Below are 19298 nucleotides of genomic sequence, written 5' to 3'. Positions count from 1 at the left end.
GGCACTCCCACTAGGAATGGATGAATGAATGGAGCAGTAGTGTCCATGAGCGACCTCCGCTCCACTCAGCCGGGGCTCTTCCCGGGAGCAGTGGGGACCATGGCAGTCGGACTCCTAGCAAACTGAAAAGTTATCCCCAACCCCATGCAATCGGTGGATATCTTTTAAACGTGAGAACACTTATTTAATACAATTTTAATTGTTTTGGTCCCTGTATCTATCAGCATAGAATCTTTTTTTCTCATGCACTTATAGGATCAAAAACGGACAAGTCTCAGTTTTTCATGCCTATAGACTATAATGGTAAAATGTTCTATTATATATTGGATAGAACACCTATGTAACTGCAGTCTTACATAAAAAGTAAAGCAACATTGCAAATAGCCTTGATTAATAGTAAAATTGCAGTTTTGTGTTAAGAGCAGATCTTTGTGTGCCCATGATTACAGACTACGAAAAAACCTTCCACTCCCTGCGTCTGTGGCTGAGCTCCATCCCAGTTTACAATGCTGCCAATAAATACATTTACGCTGTTGGAGCTATGCTCAAGTATTTTGGCAAGGAGACCAGGAGAAGAGGAAGAAACTGTTAATGAAATGCCATTACATGGAATGCTACAAACATAACTATGTTATATATAAAAACTCGATAATACACTGGCGCTAATGAGATGGTGTATGTACAAGCTGCTGATATCAGACGAGTGCCGTGACCCACTCGTCACACCTACAGGTGAACCAGAATAAAGATATATATACACAGCTGAGATATCGCGCTAAAGTACCGTATGGGCTTATGGGAACCCTGACGAAGAGGGACGGAGTCCCTCGAAACGCGTTGGTTAGTTTTTTGCCCTGTGCTACACGCCGTATCTTCTGTGACGTCACACGCTGCATGTTAGCAGCGGCGGCCATCTTTTTTCTACACGCGCATCCAGGAGCGCTACCGGCCGGAGCATTCCTGGCTCTGCGCGTCCTCTGGGCTCTTTTTGGATCCACTCCTGCCGCTAGGTATCCAATACCTGCAGCCACTGTTAGCTACAAGCATTATCGCTAACATTACCGCTATAACAGCCGTTACAACAGCCGCAACTCCCAGCAAGTTATCATCTAGGTAAGAAATAGAGTGTATTAATGGCATAACATTCATGCTGGTTCTGACAGGGTGACGGTGGTCTGGTACCATAAGCTTCCACAATAGAAATCTTATAGGTTTGACTAAGCCCATACGGTACTTTAGCGCGATATCTCAGCTGTGTATATATATGTTATATATAACTAATTCAATTAAAGAAAAACTGAAGAATGAATAAAAGCATCCCAGCACAGATACATTTTAGGTTTGCATTTTATATTAGAAACCAAAATATAAAATGAGAAAGGACTTGTCCTATTTTCAATAATTCAGGCTGTTACATAATGTTGCGCCTACGCCATGACTATCTGCTGACGTCAGAGTTAAGGCATTTCATGAGGTGTACCCCTGCTAAACTCCCTCCTCGGGGAACAATCACCCCATGACATTCCAGTGTCCCACCCTTGGCTTACATGTTCAACAAGTTATCATCGTCTGTTTGCAATGTACGGACAGACAACCTCTGTAACCTGCTTGGCAGAGAGCAGCGTAATTATGAAGTGGCAGGAAGCTATTCTGGGCTGCACAGCGAAGTTCAGTCAAGTTCTTAAATGTCGCACGTGTCCAGCTGCAGAATGACTAATTCCCTCTGGTGAAAAGTGATGAAACGCTGTACTGTTAATGAAATGAAGAAAGAAACAGCACTTCTCCACTTCACGTTCAGCAGGTCATCACTGTTCCCATCACAGCTCAGAAGGACGTCGGGATCTTAGAAGGCAGGTTATGTCTGTAGCACAACAATGGGTAACAACCATAACCATACATTACTTCACTTTCAAGACTAGATGCTCCTCCAACTCACACTCAAAGAAAACATAATTACTAGAATTAGAAAAATGACTCCATCAATCCCAATCGTCGGCTGTGTTTAGAGATGAGAGAATACATTCTCAGGACCCTTGTCCAGTGGCCATGACATGACCGCTGGATTGTATCGTTGGGAAGCACATCTTACCCGAGAACTTGCCCATCTCATGTTTTAATTAGCCGGCCTGGCGCAACGTCATGTGTGTGACACACCCCAACGATCACATAATACAAAGAATGCTAATGATAAGAGGAGCTGGGGATGATGGCAGATAGCAGGCGGTTTGCATGGTTCACATTTAGTGGCCAAGGAATACTTATCTGTCGGCTGGACCAGGGTCAAGTTTTGAGAGTCAATTCGCTAATCTCTACTGGTGTTCACACTACTATTGGAGCATCCGTCACACGATCTGTCAGGGAAAGCTGGGGCACCATGCATCAGCTCTCTCCTTCCACTTTTATGGGAGGGCCTTCCAAACTAGACACAGGTCTCCTAGCTCCAACTCAACAGCCTTATAAATGCCTATGAAGCTTTAGCCAAGCAAGTGGACTCAGCAGTCTTCCGGACTCACACAGAATTGAGTCATTTTGACTCCTGGCTGGTCTTCATTTATTTTTAGAGTTTATTGCTCCTGGTATTGTTGCAACTTTAATTTATAGAATGTATAGAATGCAAAATAGCAAGAATATCGTCAGGCTATAGTGCAATAACTGCAGTCCGTACTCTACAGAAATTATGTAGTTCACTGGTTCACCGACGGATGTCCTGTATATGTCAAGCATATTTGCAAAAATGCTAATTATTCTAAGTCAAAGCCAACATTTATTCTTAACATACAAGTAAATGAAAACTAAAAGAAACAATAACATTCAGCGAACAAAGACTTGCATAATATACTGTAGTAGGGAGTCAAAATGACTCCCTTTGGCAATTAAAAGGTAAATTTTAAAAAAAAAGGTACTCTTTTTTTTCCAAAATTATTTATGGTCACAAAATCTTTTTTCGCATCTTAAATGAGTAAAAGTCACCGAGTCTCAAGTCGGAATTCGGAAAAATGTAGTCACAGGAGAAATAAAAATTGCGAGGAGTCAAAAATGACTCCATCGGTAGTTCTGGTGTTAAAGGGCCTCTGTCAGCAGACTGACTGTTCAGACCACGTCCAGGCGCTTGGTGCATCTGTGCTGAGAGAGTCCCTAAGGATTCTGTGAGTGTTATTTTTTTATACATAAAATGAAAAGGTCACAATTCAGCATCTCCCATCCCAATTTACATAATAACATTTGGCTTCAGTTAAAGATTCTTTCAGTGTCCCAATCATCCAGTGACGTCTGGACAATTAGGAGATTACGAAAATCCGATTATTTTGCATGTCATATACAAACCACATCCAAGACAATACACAAAACAACCAAACAACAACGCCTGCCTCCACTACAGCATACACTGGAGGACCCCATACATTTCTTGTAATATACCTAGCTGCTGCAGACTTCTCAGTATAACACCATCCTCCTGTACGTAATACTACAAGGAGAAAACCGCACTATGTGCAGCTAGGCAAGAGCGCTATGATACTCCCAGCATGGGCAACATATCACACTCAGGGTCCTGCATCACTTCTCTATCCCCACTTACATGAACTTGTCTCCATAACATGACAAAATGACACTGACACATGGTTACGGTATATTGTAATTGCTTCTCAAAGTCATTTATTACTTCTGCTAAAATTAGAGGTAAGGAGCCCCAGGACAACGGTGACATTAAAAGCCCCAGGACCACACAGCTATTGCTGGTGTAATGTAAAAGATCAGCAAAGGACCAAGGAACCGCAGGAGTGACTATTTAAATGGTAGTGCTCAGAAAATTATTTAGCCGATGGCACAGTAAAAAGTAATATTACTGGTTAAATAATCCACTTTTATAGGACTCTTGCAGCCCCTCTCAAGCTCCTGGCACAAACCTCATCCATCAGACCCATATGAGCCATCCAATTATTATCAAATTATACTGAAACACTATGCCGCATGATGGGAGAGTCATAGTATAGCCCTCACCCACTAAGGTTTGGAGCCCTATGTCCATAGCATATTGCCCATGTCCTGTATAAGAAGTCCATGTACACCATAGGCTTTTTCAAATAAAAGAGAAACACTACAGCCTTCCAAGTCTTTGGTGCCATCCTGCCCAATTTGCTCAAGTAACACATCTTGTCTCTTACAGGTGTCTGTAAGCCCGAAATTTTGGGTATTAGGACTTTCATATGTCTACTGGGCAAGCAAAAGTGCTGAACTTTGGCGGGCGGAAAAGATCTAGGCTTCCCGGGACTAAAAGTCAACTGAAGAGGTCTCCAATGGCAACAGGTGTTCCCGGAAATAGTGAACATCGCTAAGAGGGCCAAAGGGCAGGTGATGTTAGTGTTACATGCCGGAGGCTATGATCTGGGCAAGCGAAAAAGTGCTGAGCTCTGCACAGTGATGTCAGAGTGTTTTACATGTCTTTTACCAGATATGGTATTGGTGTGGTCGGAGAGAGCGCCACAAGCAGTCTAGCAAGGTGCAAGGAACTCAAAAGCCATAGAGAAATAAAAAAATAAAATAAAAGATCAATACACGCATGGCGAAACTTGTAAAGGGAAGATATGGCACCGTGGTTTGCCACCACCAGCTGGAGGGAGATAACTCGTCACTATTGAGACCGGATGGAGTTCATCCTGCAAGCTGGACAAAAATATGTAGAGCCCAATGTTTGTGAGGTGGAGTTGAAAAGACCTTAATGCTGTTGGGTTGGGGGGGTCGGAGTCCTGTGTAGGTCATACACAGGATCCTCCGTGGCGCAAGTATAGAGAGGGGCAAAGGTTTGTAACCCTCATTGGCTGCTCGCCTGTCAGTCGTAGACAGGGCCTTCGGCGATGAGCCAGATATGACATGTAATTGCCCTTCTCTGCGTATGTGATTAACAAACTGTGACCGACCTGTTCAACCCATCTAGGCCTGTCAGTGTTTTCATTACGAGGTCAGGGGGAGGGGGAAGGCACTATTTACGACACACAGGTCTCTGTAGTCAGAGAAACACTACAGCCTTCCAAGTCTTTGGTGCCATCCTGCCCAGCGACCTGCCTACATGGTTGCATGGCTGCAAGGTTTCATCCTGCACTGAATGGTACTGCCGTGCTGAATAATCACCTCAGTCCTCCACGTGTCATGCAGGATCTGTCACAATCTGTCCTCCATGTGTAGTGCGTGGTCTGTCACTATCTGCCTGTCCTCCATGCATAGTGTGAGGGTCTGTCACTCTCTACCTGTCCTCCGTGTGTAGTAAAGGGTCTGTCACTCTCTACCTGCCCTCCATGTGTAATGCAGGGTCTGTCACTCTCTACTTGTCCTCCATGTGTAGTGTGAGGGTCTGTCACTCTCTACCTGTCCTCCATGTATAATGCAGGGTCTGTCACTCTCTACCTGCCCTCCATGTGTAGTGCGGGATCTGTCCAGGTCCGACCCGGGGCTTATCTACAGCTTTATAGAATGCTGTAGATAATCCCGGAAAGGCAGTGGCTGCATCTTATAGCGGCCAAAACTGCTGAAAGGTTCCTTTTAAGCGAAGAGACATGACAGTGCATTGTTAATTTAACCTATGAAGTTCAGTCAATCCAGAAAATTACTAGACCTTGATGGTATCCTCAAGTGCGGTCATGAAAATTATCACTCTTCTGTAATTGGCTCTCATGACAACCTGCCCCAGCAAAGGAAGACCAAGATTTACCTCTGCTGCAGAAGAAAAGTTTATCAGCAGCAGAAAACTGAAATTGACAATGTCATCTGTCCAGAATAGACTAGGAGACCTTTATGTTTGACTTGCTGCAAAAAAACTTCTACTAAGGACTTCAAACAAGAAGAGACTTGTTTGGGCCCAGAAACACATGAACTGGACATCAGCCAAAGTCTCTACTGTGGTCTCATGGGTCAAAAATGTAAATTTTTGGTACAAACCGACGGCATGTCTGTGTGAGTCGCAGAAAAAGTGAGCGGATGGTTTCTACATATGTGGTGGCCAGCATGCAGCATGGAGGAGGTATAATGGTGTGAAGGTGCTTTGCTGGTGACATTGTTGGCGATTTATCCCAAATACAAGGCACAGTTTCCCAGCGACCACAGCATTCTGTACCTACATGACATCCCATCTGGTATGAACTTAGTAGGATCATGTATGAGCGATGTGACCAAGAAGGAGAAGGACGGAGATTGCGTCAGATCACCCGACCTCAACCCAGTTGAGATGGTTTGGGATGAGTGGACCTCAGAGTGAAGCCAAAGCAGGCAACAAGCACCCAGCACCTCTGGGAACTATTTTAAGACTGTTGGAAGCCATTTCAGGTGACTACCTGATGAGGTTTTAGAGAATGCTAGGGGGATGTAAAGCTGTCAGAGTAAAAGAGCGAGGACTTAAAAGGAATCTACGGTTTAACTCAAATTCTGATTTGGATCACAAGTACGGTATATCTTTACTCTCTTGTTTTAATGTGCCCCTTTGTGGTTTTGAATCTACAATGTGCACTTTCCATCAGAAACTAAAAACTATTGCATGAACAGGTGTGTCCAAACTTTTGACCTGTGATGTATAGCTCACATGTTGATGGGGTGGGGAGAAGCTGAAAACAGGATTATTCCTTGAAAACTAGGTAATTTGATAAGTCTGCATACCACACGCTTTGCACCTCCCCTGCAGTGTGAGGTCATGTTATTCTACAGTGAGGCAGCGTCTTCATACCTCTTCTCACCTCTATAAGCTGTAATGTTTCTTAGTATTTCATTTTTCTTTGTTACTGGCTCTCCTTAAATCAGTGCAACTTAATGCTTTATATCTGAGAGGAGACGCAGAGCCAACATGATTCACTAGAGAGAATGGTTTTAAAGGGAATCCATCAGCAGGTTTTTGTTATGTAATCTGAGAGCGCACCATAATGTAGGGATGAAGACTCCGATTCCAGCGATGTGCCACTTGCTAGGTTGTTTGCTGTTATTTTGATACAATCACTTATCTGCTGCACATCTAGCATTTCTCTGAATGCTGAGATGTGCATAACCCCGCCCACACCACTGATTGGCAATCAGTGATGGAGGCGGGGTTACCCAGATGAGTTGACTAGGAGGCACGAAAACCCTAGTCCGGTAGTGATAATCTCCTGCTGATAAAACACTGATATTATTTAACCAGCAACACATCACGGAATGAGGGTCTATGGCCCTAAATTATGCTACTCTCAAATTACATAGCAAAATCTGCTAACATATTCCCTATGACGCTGGGAGCCTCATGGGAGTTTCTACTTAAAGAACCTGACTGAAAAGAAAATGTAGTCAGGATTAGAGATGGGCAGATACCTTGATATTTGGATCCAACGGGTTTGGCCGAACAGTCAAAAAAAAAAAAAGTTTGGGTACCAGACCCCATTCACTTGAATGGAAGACTAAAACATCCAGTAGTTGCCACGCTGTCATGTGCATGACAGCGCAGCAAACACTGCCTCTAAAATTACCGCCTGCCAGACAGCAGCGCTAGCACAATGGGAAAAAGACTCACGGTGCAGCGCTGAGCTCAGAGAGTTCATTGAGAGAAGTAGAAATTTACCCTGTGAACTCACCTCTGCACTGTGAGGCTTTTTCTCACTGTGCTAGTGGTGATCTAACCAAGGTCCGAGCAGCTCTGGGGCCCAGCTGGAAACACAGCCTTAGTGACCGGTAGTCACTGACGCTGCGCTCGCAGCAGCTCATTCATCAGTGGTTCTCAGCCTGGACGTACGCATCTTGGCACCATCCTGGTTGCAAACTATTTATCCCCAGACATGGATTACAGCATGGGACAGAACGTCGGACAGGTGAGGGATATTGTTTTAAATTTTTGTTTTTTTACAGGACACCATGGCTTCAGAACTGGGTGTTAGGTGAGTATAACGGTTCTTACTTTTAAATAAAAGAGTAAAAAAAAGTGTTTGTTTTTTTATTTCAAATAAAAAAATGTCATACTTGCTCTGTGTTTATTTGCAACATAACTATAGACACCTCTCCATTACTAAGCCTGGGCTTTATGTCACCTGACAATACAGTGAAATCAACCCACAAATATGAACCCCACTTGCCACCGCCAAAGGGCAAGTGGGAACAGCCAGGCAAAGCACCAGAATTACACAACTAATAGATGTGCCTTTTTTGGGAGGCTGCGGGCTGCTATATTAGGTTGGGGGGCCAATATCAATGACCCCTTACCAGCCTGAGAATACCAGCCCCCAGCTGTCTGCTTTAGAAAGACTGGCTAGCAAAAAATGGTGGGGACCCCACGCCGTTTTTTTAAATAATTAAAAAAATACGGCGTGGGGACCCCTCTACTCTTTATAGCCGACATTGCTTAAGCTGACAGATGGGGGTTGCAGCCAGCAGCTGTCAGTTTTGCCTGGCTTGTTATAAAAAAAATACAGTGGAACCCAAGCAGGTTTTTATTTTAAATTATTTATTTAGAGAGCAGGCACCGGCTGATGAATACTCCCATCAGCCGCAGTCTGCTCTCGCTATTATTAGCAGCAGCAGGCGTAGGCTGATGGGAATAGTAGTCCCATAAGCCACCACCAGTGACCGTAGGTAAAGTTTTTACTTTCGATCGCAGCTGCGTGCTCATGCTGTCATTTGACAGCGTGGGAGCCGTGGTTGTCTGACTGGCAGTAATGATTTTACTGCTGATCAGAGGCATTGTTTGCCGCACTGTCATGCACACCCGATGAAGTCAGTGTTCGGGGTCTGTGCCCGAACACTAGGTATATAGTAGGTGAGTAGTAAACAGTAGTACACCCTGGAATGAATATATATATATATATATATATATATATATATATATATATATATATATATATATATATATATATATATATATATATATATATATATATATATATATATATATATATATATATATATATATATATATATATATATATATATATATACACATACACACAAAATAATATATATATATATATATATTTATATTTTTTACTCACATTTTAGTTAATCTTTATTGTACCCATTGTAATTTTTAACCAGAGATCTGTTGCCGTTTCAAGAATATCATTCGCTCAAAGTACTGTTAAGAATTATACACCACAGAAGACAGATGCAAGCAGGTATAGAGACGTGTATTGACCCATGGACTTCCCATAATGCACTTCTGACTTTTAAAGTGAGCGATTCTGAACAGTATTTTGGGCGATCAGTGGAAGTAGATGTAGTGTATATGGACTTTTCAAAACCTTTTGATACGGTGCCACACAAAAGGTTGATACATAAAATGAGAATAATGGGGATAGGGGAAAATATGTGCAAGTGGGTTGAGAGTTGGCTCAGGGATAGGAAACAAAGGGTGGTTATTAATGGAGCACACTCGGACTGGGTCACGGTTAGTAGTGGGGTACCACAGGGGTCAGTATTGGGCCCTCTTCTTTTTAACATATTTATTAAATGACCTTGTAGGGGGCATTCAGAGTAGAATTTCAATATTTGCAGATGACACTAAACTCTGCAGGGTAATCAATACAGGGGAGGACAATTTTATATTACAGGCTGATTTATGTAAGCTAGAAGCTTGGGCTGATAAATGGCAAATGAGCTTTAATGGGGATAAATGTAAGGTCATGCACTTGGGTAGAAGTAATAAGATGTATAACTATGTGCTTAATTCTAAAACTCTGGGCAAAACAGTCAATGAAAAAGACCTGGGTGTATGGGTAGATGACAAACTCATATTCAGTGGCCAGTGTCAGGCAGCTGCTACAAAGGCAAATAAAATAATGGGATGCATTAAAAGAGGCATAGATGCTCATGAGGAGAACATAATTTTACCTCTATACAAGTCACTAGTGCGACCACACTTAGAATACTGTGCACAGTTCTGGTCTCCGGTGTATAAGAAAGACATAGCTGAACTAGAGCGGGTGCAGAGAAGAGCGACCAAGGTTATTAGAGGACTGGGGGGTCTGCAATACCAAGATAGGTTATTACACTTGGGGCTATTTAGTTTGGAAAAACGAAGGCTAAGGGGTGATCTTATGTTAATGTATAAATATATGAGGGGACAGTACAAAGACCTCTCTGATGATCTTTTTAATCATAGACCTGAGACAGGGACAAGGGGGCATCCTCTACGTCTGGAGGAAAGAAGGTTTAAGCATAATAACAGACGCGGATTCTTTGCTGTAAGAGCAGTGAGACTATGGAACTCTCTGCCGTATGATGTTGTAATGAGTGACTCATTGCTTCAATTTAAGAGGGGACTGGATGCCTTTCTGGAAAAGTATAATATTACAGGGTATATATATATTAGATTCCTTGATAAGGCGTTGATCCAGGGAACTAGTCTGATTGCCGTATGTGGAGTCGGGAAGGAATTTTTTTCCCCATGATGGAGCTTACTCTTACCACATGGGTTTTTTTTGCCTTCCCCTGGATCAACATGTTAGGGCATGTTAGGTTAGGCTATGGGTTGAACTAGATGGACTTACAGTCTTCCTTCAACCTTAATAACTATGTAACTATGAAGTCTCCGTAAGCAGACCAGCACTGCTCTGCAAAAGGACACTATAAGGAGGACATGTACATTATTAAAGAGATTTCATAGATCTGATGAGGCAGGTGTACTTACCATGAAATTCCAAGTCTAGCTGGACTAGAAGTTTTTTTTTTTTTTTTTAATGGGAACTCGGCACCCGATTCATGCTGCATGTACTACCAGCAGCATGAATCAGATCCTGGCTACATGATTCACAGGAAATACATACCGTACTTTGTCCAAGTACCATAGCTGGTAACCAGACTAGTCTCTCTTTCCAGCGCCGCTGCAGATTATCGACAGGTCTCTTCCTATATATACACGTGGGAAAGATCTCTCAATCATCCACATCAGTGCTGGGAAGAGCCATCTGGGATTGGAGCTGGAATAGTTTGGTGTCTGGCTATGGTCCACAGTTGGATCTTTAAACGCCAGAGCTTTTCAGAGTAACAGAGCCCGCTACAGAATTGTAGTTAGGCATATATTTTCAGCTGTTCACGGTTTGGGCAACATGAATCGGGAGACAGGTTCTCTTTAATACCAGATAGGAATCATTTTATAGACGGCCATTCTGACATGCATTTTCAAAGTACACCAGCCTCATCAAGTACAAGAGAGCTATTCAGTGTGTGACTGGGGTGCCAAGGACCCACCAGTAACCAACTCCAAGGACCCACTTTTCAGCTCCATGCAAATATGACTATCTTAATTCACAAATTTCTATAGCAATAAACTGAGTGGAATAAAAAAGATGCGACCATTGTGTGTAAATAGTGATTCAAGTGTATTGTGACAAGTACTGCTCATACAAGAGGGTGGTGGCCCACCCTTGCACAGCGGCCCACCGGAGGATTCTACAGTCGTCCTGTGGGCCAGTCCGAGCCTGGATCTATTTATTAATATACAATTTGTACTGTAAACTCTGGTGACAGACCCTCTTTAAATGTATCTCTAGGGCTTGATGCACCTAAAGGATACCAGATCCTGCTTAATATGGAGAACGAATTGTGCCAATAAGAAATCTATGGATATTTAACTTTGATTTACACCTCATGAGTAATTCAGATGGAACATACCATAAACTTGCACTACTACAGGCTGCCAGCTAGAAATCAGACCTCAGATAGAAGAGCTGGACATGAAAAGCAGCTCACGTCACTGGGAAAACTTGCGAGCTGCATCCAATCGCTAAGCCTTTTAATGACGTTGTTTTTCACGAGCTCGGCCTGATAAGTGCCTCTGTATTTCCGTTTGCCATTTGTCCAAGTAGAGCACAGCTGACAGGAAAATCATTTAGAGAAAGACACCCAATGGAAACCACAAGGACAATGTGAGCTAGAGAGACATATCAACACTTCTAATGGCAGCACAGCTTGGAGCTCCAACGTGGCCATAATCTCCACCATTCATTTGTATATACTCTACAGACTGACAGCTGAGTGGGACAAGTTGTGTAGATAATGTGTCCCGCAGAGAGCAAAATATTAGGAGGATGTGAGCTTTGATGTTAGATGGATTTATTGAAAGGAGCAGTGACTACATGGCGCATCATTGGAGCTACCAAGATTGGAAGGGAGTCTCTGGGAATGAGACACTAATTATATTTTCAGCTAACACCCTGTTCATTGGTAGGGCCAGCCAGGCAATAAAATAGTGATGGGGTAGAGATTGCCTCTATACTTGGTTGAGGCATTCCATACACAATGGATAACCATCAATAATCCAATGGCCTGGCCAATCATAGCTCTCCCCCGACTCCTCTACATACAAGGGCACTTGCTCAGCCTTGCACTCCCGTTTTCTCTTTCAGATAGCCACCGCCATAATATCTTCTAACCAAGAACAAAAGCATCTGCAATAGTGATGAGCGAGCGTGCTCGAATAAGGCGTTATCCAAGCATGCTTGTGCTTTATCGAGCATTTTGGCATGCTCGAAAAATATGCTCGAGTCTCCACAGCCGTTCGAGGGCCACTACACATGCAGGGATTGCCTAACAGCCAACCCTGCATGTTTAGTGGTTGTCGAACAGCTGCGTCAACTCAAAGCAAATTTTTCGAGCATGCCGAAATGCTTGATTAGCACTCGAGCATGCTCCAATAACACCTTATCCGAGAACGCTTGCTCATCACTAATCTGCAGTCCAAAATTGGGCACACTGGATCCTTATCCAGCATTATCAGTTGCAAGAGAGTCAGTAAGCTGGCCCACCATACACAGCAGGATATAGTCAGGCAAGTCTAATGTGTATGGGGGCCTGAAAGAGTTTTTTTAATTATTTAATCCCACCTGTTCTTTTGCATTTGTAGGCCTTTACCCAAGAGAAGGATACATATTGAAGGGAACCAGTCATGTAAAATAAACCTGCAGGTATAAAATGTACCACAATCAAACATGCGACACACCCATAGGGGTGGGGCCGCATATTCATCCCTGTAATGAGCGGTACCACGTGACCGCTCACACAGGAGACATCGCAGGAGCTGGGTGAGTATTTTAATGCAAACGGGCGGGCACACAGGGGGTGGGAGGTGACACCGAACTTTATTCTTAAAACAAAATAAAAAAACCTTGATTTTTCATTCCTTCTCTCCAGCGAACGCTGCTGGGGAGAAGGAACGAATGCCGGCTTCAGCACCAAAAGCAGGGGACAGCGCTTAACTCTAGCGCTGTCTCCTGCACGGTCTGTGTGGTCCTCAGTCGGCACACGGCTGCCGCACATGTGCCACACTGATGTGCCACGTGAGCACATGGACAACTCCGGTACCGATTTCTCCGGTACCGGAATTATCTGGACGTGTGAGACAGGCCTAAGACCCTCTTTCCATGAGCTAGGATTGAGTGCCTTCCATTTTGGTGGGGCTCACATAACCATGCAATACTTGGCTGTACATTCAATGGTGGTCATATCGAGCGAGCAGGTGTCCTGGGGGACAGGAAGAGTAGCGGTGCGGCCAGCGTCACTCACCAAATTGCCCTTGATACAGAGCTCAGAAGACTGTATGCATCATGTAACAACATGGAAGTCTGAATTGGCTTTTTTTTTTCGTAAATCAGCAGTTTCCTTGTCAAAAACCCTATGATATTCCTGAAAAAAAGCTTTGCCTCGTTTCTGATCACACCAGCTTTTTGGATTTGTTTTTTAAAGGGCGCTTGCAAACGACTAAAAAAAAAAAAAAAAAAATCAGACTAGTGCTATACATCATTTTAACAGATAGCACTGATCCGCATGTTATTCAATGAGGCCCTGCACATGTGATTTTTTTTTTCTTCGGACCAGACTCGAATGGTCAAGTTTGTTCCATGTATAAATATATATATATATATATATATATATATATATATATATATATATATATATATATATATATATATATATATATATATATATATATATATATATATATATATATATATCTCATGCACAGTGGTGCCTAATGGACCCCACTGACTTATAGGGGACATATTTGGTTGTGACGTGGTTTTCAGAGTTTCAGCAGGAAAAACAGTGTTGAATTAGTTCTCCCACCAAATGGGACGAAAGCTGCAACACAGGTGAGCAACAATCTAAGCTTTATTTTCATTATACGTTCGCTGTCCAAAGTATTATTCTAGTTACTACCATTTCTACAGTGCCTTGTCCTCGGCTTGGCACTGACCAACTCCTCCGACTGGGAAAATCTGTGGTTCTCAAAAGTCAAACTGCATTATTCTCCTTTATTCTTGATAATTTTGCCCTTTAACATTTCTTATCACTACTTCCCACCACAACCTTGGTCTGCAATCTAAAATCGTCACCCTATCAAATAGTCTTCAGGGAACCCTGCAACCTTCAGGGAAATGGGATTCTCAATATTTCTTGGAGGTTTATCAGGTTTTGCAGCAACTTGTATCAATGCATTTATCCCATGTTTTTTTAGCTACGGCAAAAAGCTAACAAGAGCATATATTAAAAAAACAAAAAAAAAACAAAAGCAATAGATTTTTCTACATTTTTTCTGATGTGCCCCAGAATTATAAAATGGCAGAAAAGCAAAAGTTGAAATCTACAAAACAATTGGAGCAACTGAGATTAGAGGAGTTAGCCCCACACAAAAAAATAAGCAAAGTCCTGGATAAGAACTTACCGGCAGGTAGTTTACCGGTCGGTTCTGGTTCTGCCATGCAACAATCTCTCCTCGCTTAGGCAGTAATTCACCAGCTTCTTTTGACCTCCTGTCAACATAGTAGTTCCTTCTCTTCCAGGCTGTTCTGTCAATGGGTCCTCATCTTTGACATCAAGCTGATTGACTGCCTGCTCCCTGCAGCTAGGCAGAGGAGAGCCATCTGTAAATCAGCATGACATCATCAGTGATGCGCCATCGAAAGAGCAGAAGAGAAGCCCCCCTGTCAACATGACATCAACGGAAGCAGCACAAATCGGGTATAACAGGTGGGTAGTTAGCAACTAGGTGCGGGTAAGTTATTAGACTCATACAAAAAAATATAAGTAAAATCCTGGATAACCCCTTTACTTTGGCAAAACCATATGTCCTACACTTAAAGCATCTAGTTACGGCCAACTACAAATCAAGAGAGCAAAGATTAAACTGGACATTCTGGTTCATAGTTTTCTCATGTGCATGGTCAGCTGTAGTTATATGACATGTTCATTACACGGATGATCGACTCCTAATGCCAAGCAGAGAAAGTGAGGTAGCCGGTGAAATATTCCAGTACCGTTGCCATTTAGGCTATTACTATGTGGTAAAATTGGTGTTTTCAACTTCCACTGGCAATATTAGATGTCATACTGCCCTACCAGACAAAATGCTTGCTGAATTAATTTGCCCAACCTATGATACCATTGGGGACAGTCAGGGCTATATTGTCCCATCAGGTCCCAGGCGAAGCCATGTTGCACCTCACCAGCTTACAAATATTTTGACAAAGGGTATGACAGTATTCCGAAAGATGCCACCCCGTAATTATAGGCATGGAATGGGCTTAAAGGTGCTGTAAAATCTTGTATCAAAGCTCAATTAGCACAACATTTAATTGACTTTATCTTTGTGGCATACAGAATATTATGGCAGCCACTTAATTAGTGTAAGCCTCAAATATGAACCCTAGACAAAATAAAAAAAAAAAAAAAAAACTGCATACCTCTTTAGATATACCGTATCTAGACTAATCCATTTTCCAGGAAGGGTCCTTCTTGGCAAGCACTGGGTTAACTTAAATCTCCTTGACAAGCCTTCTAGGTTACATTCAAGCAGAGTTAATTACGGAATTTATTTTCATGAGAGATAACCTTGATAAAAGTGCATATGACTGGCCTCCATTCAAGGCGTCTCGTACACTAATAGTTCTCATTCTGAGGACTCATTGTGCCTCATTACGAAGTGACTTCTTATAAAACAATAAATTCACCTGAATTCATCACCACTTGGCAAAGAACTTAGAAGATCTGCTCCAGGTAGCCAACTTTATGTTCTTCTACAACCAACTAACAGGAACCATCAGGTTCAGACTTGCTTAGGACAACCAACTAGTTCTCTAAGTAGGCCAATGCCCAAAATCCGGTACAATTATCACTTAGTATTTTATTCATTAAAGTACTTTTGTTCCGTCAGTAATGTCAACTGAATATAGGATTTCCTACAGATGTCACATTCAATAGATGTGCCCTGCCCCAGAAACAAAGATAGAACTCAATGAACGCATATAATGATAGGCTTTGGTTTGTCATTATTAAACTTGTTCACACTTGCCTTATCCTGTTTTCCATCAGAGGTTACAAGTTAATGACAATTTGCAACTCACTTCTAAATGGTTCAAACATATTAGAGACATATCTGCTGAATCAGCCATTTGTGAGCTAGCCAACCATTGGGCGCTTCTGGACTCTCTCCCAACAACATAAGTCAGGGGACAGTTATATTGCAGGGCCTCGATAGTTTTGTTCTTGGGAAGACGAGCTTCAAGAGGGGTCCAGTAGCTACTTACGCCCCCTCCTACTGAGAACACGTGTACCAAGCTACAAGTGTACGTGTTGGGTAAGAAGTTGGCTAAATGCTGGAATTGTAGACCTATCAATTGTGTATGGCCAGTCCTACTGACAAAAATACTGAAACTTCAAAAAAAAGATCCCCTTAGTTAGAGAGATTAATAGGAATTGGTGTAACCCATCAGAAAATCATTCCCTTGTAGCGGTCTACCAGATATGAAAAAAAAGCTATGACTATTGTTGGGATCCATCTGAAAACTGATCCATCATACAATGAAATAAATTGAAGTTTGTGGGCTCCAATGCAACGTCTCTAACAGGACCCCAACTAACACTGATTTTTAATAGTCATAGCCTTTTCATAAGGGGCTAAAGGAGCTTTTGGGCCCTGTCTATTCAACATGGACTACAGTGCGAATGCAACCTCTGCACCCCTGCATGAACGGAAGCCATGATACTACTGTAAAAAGAGCCAAAAGAAAGGCAAAGCATAGGACCAGGTAAGATTAACTATTTGACAACTTGTGCTCCAATCTTAATCACTAATGCTTGTCAACTGGGAGGGGGAGCTCTACTCATGGACTCAGTCACCTCATGAAATCATGTTTGCTCAACTGGTTTACTAGACTGTCACTGCAGTCTCTTAAAACTGGACTTTAAAGCTAGTGTATGACTAAGGCCAGCATTGTCTGGAACTTTTACATTGATGGCCTATAATTAGGATAGGTCAATATCTAATCATGGAGGTACAACACCTGGCACCCCCCCGCCGATCAGCTGTTCCCGGACCTGGTGGTGTCCAGAAGTGCTCAGTTGCAGAGCTGCACAGTGCCATCTACTGTATAGTGGTTGCGGTGGGGTACTGCACATCCGCGCCCTAGTCGAATCAATGTGCAGAACCTGGACGCGGACACTATACAATTGACAGAGCTGTGCAGTTACACAATTGAGCATTTCTGGTCGCCGCCAGCACAGGGAGCAGCTTATTGAGGAAGTGTCAGTGTCACATTCCCACCACTCAGATATGGATGACCTATCCCGAGTGTAGGCCCATCAATGTGAAACTCTTGGATCATCCTTTAAAGTATGAATATATTTTTTAAACCAAGTCAAGATTGGAGTGTGAATAGTTATGAATTTACAGAGCCCAAATAGTGAATGGAACGTATTCAAGTTAAAGTGAAAAAAAAATTATAAACTAACTTTGTTTTCTGTAATAAGAATGAAAAATAAAAATTCAACAAGGGTTGAACATTTTTATTTATTTATTTATTTTTTTAATAGGCAGCATAGCTTGAAGACCGCAGAGTATTACACTACCCCTCTGTAAGGAACATTGGTAGCATACACAAGAGGCAAACAATTATACTCTGTTTAAAGGAGCTCATAAATAGACATCATAACTCCAGCCAAGACCAACAGAACTCATGAACACAAAGTGCTGCATCACTTCTATACGCTCTGCTTAAAGTGTTGTCCATCCCACCCTCACACAATAAAAAGACACTACTACGTTCTGTCTAGTCGTGAGATGTTGTAATTACCGGAATTAAACGCATCGAAGTGGTTCTCTCAAGGACGTTACTATTGAAGACTTCTCATTAGTGGTCACGGAGGTCAGATGTCCACCCAACCCTGAGGAGATGTCATCAGTATCAATGCACTGGAGAACCCTTTTAATATTGTTGTAAGAATTTAAGAGCTTCGGTCTCAGTAAGTGGAAACTGCAAGAAAAGTGGACAATGGAACAATTACCAAAAGTCAACAGTTATGTAATGTGGGCAAGATGCCACAGTTGCCTCTACCACTGTCAGATCCTCAGCAGCCTAAGTGTCCAAAGCATGTTTGACACTTGAGACTCACTACCACCATCTCATGGAAAGCCACAGCAAAAGCAAGAAGTCCCTCTTCTACCTCATCATTTTTGAGGGTGACTGGCAGGGGGTTGGAGGGTGTAATCCGGTCCAATACTCTTCAAGTGAAGGATGGTGTAAAGATAAATCACTATGTGACCAAGTTCAACCGACCATATACACAGTCCGAGCACTGTTCATGAAAAAACAGACATCACATGGACCGATGTTACTAAATTGGGCTGTTTTAATGTGCAATTTTTATTTATTTATTATTATTATTTTTTTTTTTTTTTTTTAACATGGACCCAAATCCGCACTTGAAAGGAAAAATTAACTAGTGCATGCTAGGAGTTTTTTTTATGTGTGTTGGAAGAGACCGCCCTATTCTAGTCCAAGATGCTCACAAAAAGTGTATTGAGGGAGGCCATATCCACTAGACGGGTTCTGCCCGGGAGTATGCACATCGCATACTTGACCGCAGTTCCCGGCCCAGACATTGTCAAATCCTCCTCTCAGCACACAGTGTGTGATCTGGGAGGATTCACAAGTCTTTGGTCACACAGACTGACTGCAGACTATCTAGACCACACAATCCCTTTAAAAGGTGAAAATAACAACCAGTGTTCAATTTATTCCTAATTCCCCAGGAGGAATAAAAGAGGAATGGCACAAAGCACGGTTCTAAGAAAAGATGCCCAGATGTATTATTTCACTAGGAATGTAAGTAATTGCTAAAACAGACATGGCAGGAAAATGGGGGCTCTTTTCAGCGCTCCTGGATTGTAAACCTGCCTAGTTATGGAGCAGCGGCTGTAGAAGGAACACTAGAACAAGGCACATTTGCCATTCAGGAAAGCTCAGCGATCACCCCTATGGGAGCTGTAATGGCAGCTATTTCCTAGCCGTATTTAAAAAAAAAAA

General features: G+C 42.5%; 1 protein-coding gene and 1 long non-coding RNA gene across 4 annotated transcripts in view; one reads left to right on the top strand and one right to left on the bottom strand.

The window, feature by feature from the left end:
• Positions 1–19298, bottom strand: part of KCNQ1 (potassium voltage-gated channel subfamily Q member 1) — a 159710-nt gene that overhangs the window by 82917 nt on the left and 57495 nt on the right. The window lies entirely within an intron of this gene.
• On the top strand, positions 814–18017 carry LOC143809665 (uncharacterized). Its single transcript, XR_013222370.1, has 4 exons — positions 814–1113; positions 14778–14964; positions 16870–17021; positions 17806–18017. It is a non-coding gene; the product is annotated as an uncharacterized LOC143809665 (long non-coding RNA).

The sequence above is a fragment of the Ranitomeya variabilis genome, chromosome 2, assembly GCF_051348905.1.
Source record: "Ranitomeya variabilis isolate aRanVar5 chromosome 2, aRanVar5.hap1, whole genome shotgun sequence".
Taxonomy (NCBI): domain Eukaryota; kingdom Metazoa; phylum Chordata; class Amphibia; order Anura; family Dendrobatidae; genus Ranitomeya; species Ranitomeya variabilis.
Note: the sequence above shows the minus strand (reverse complement) of the source record. Positions and strands in the feature narration are given on the sequence as shown.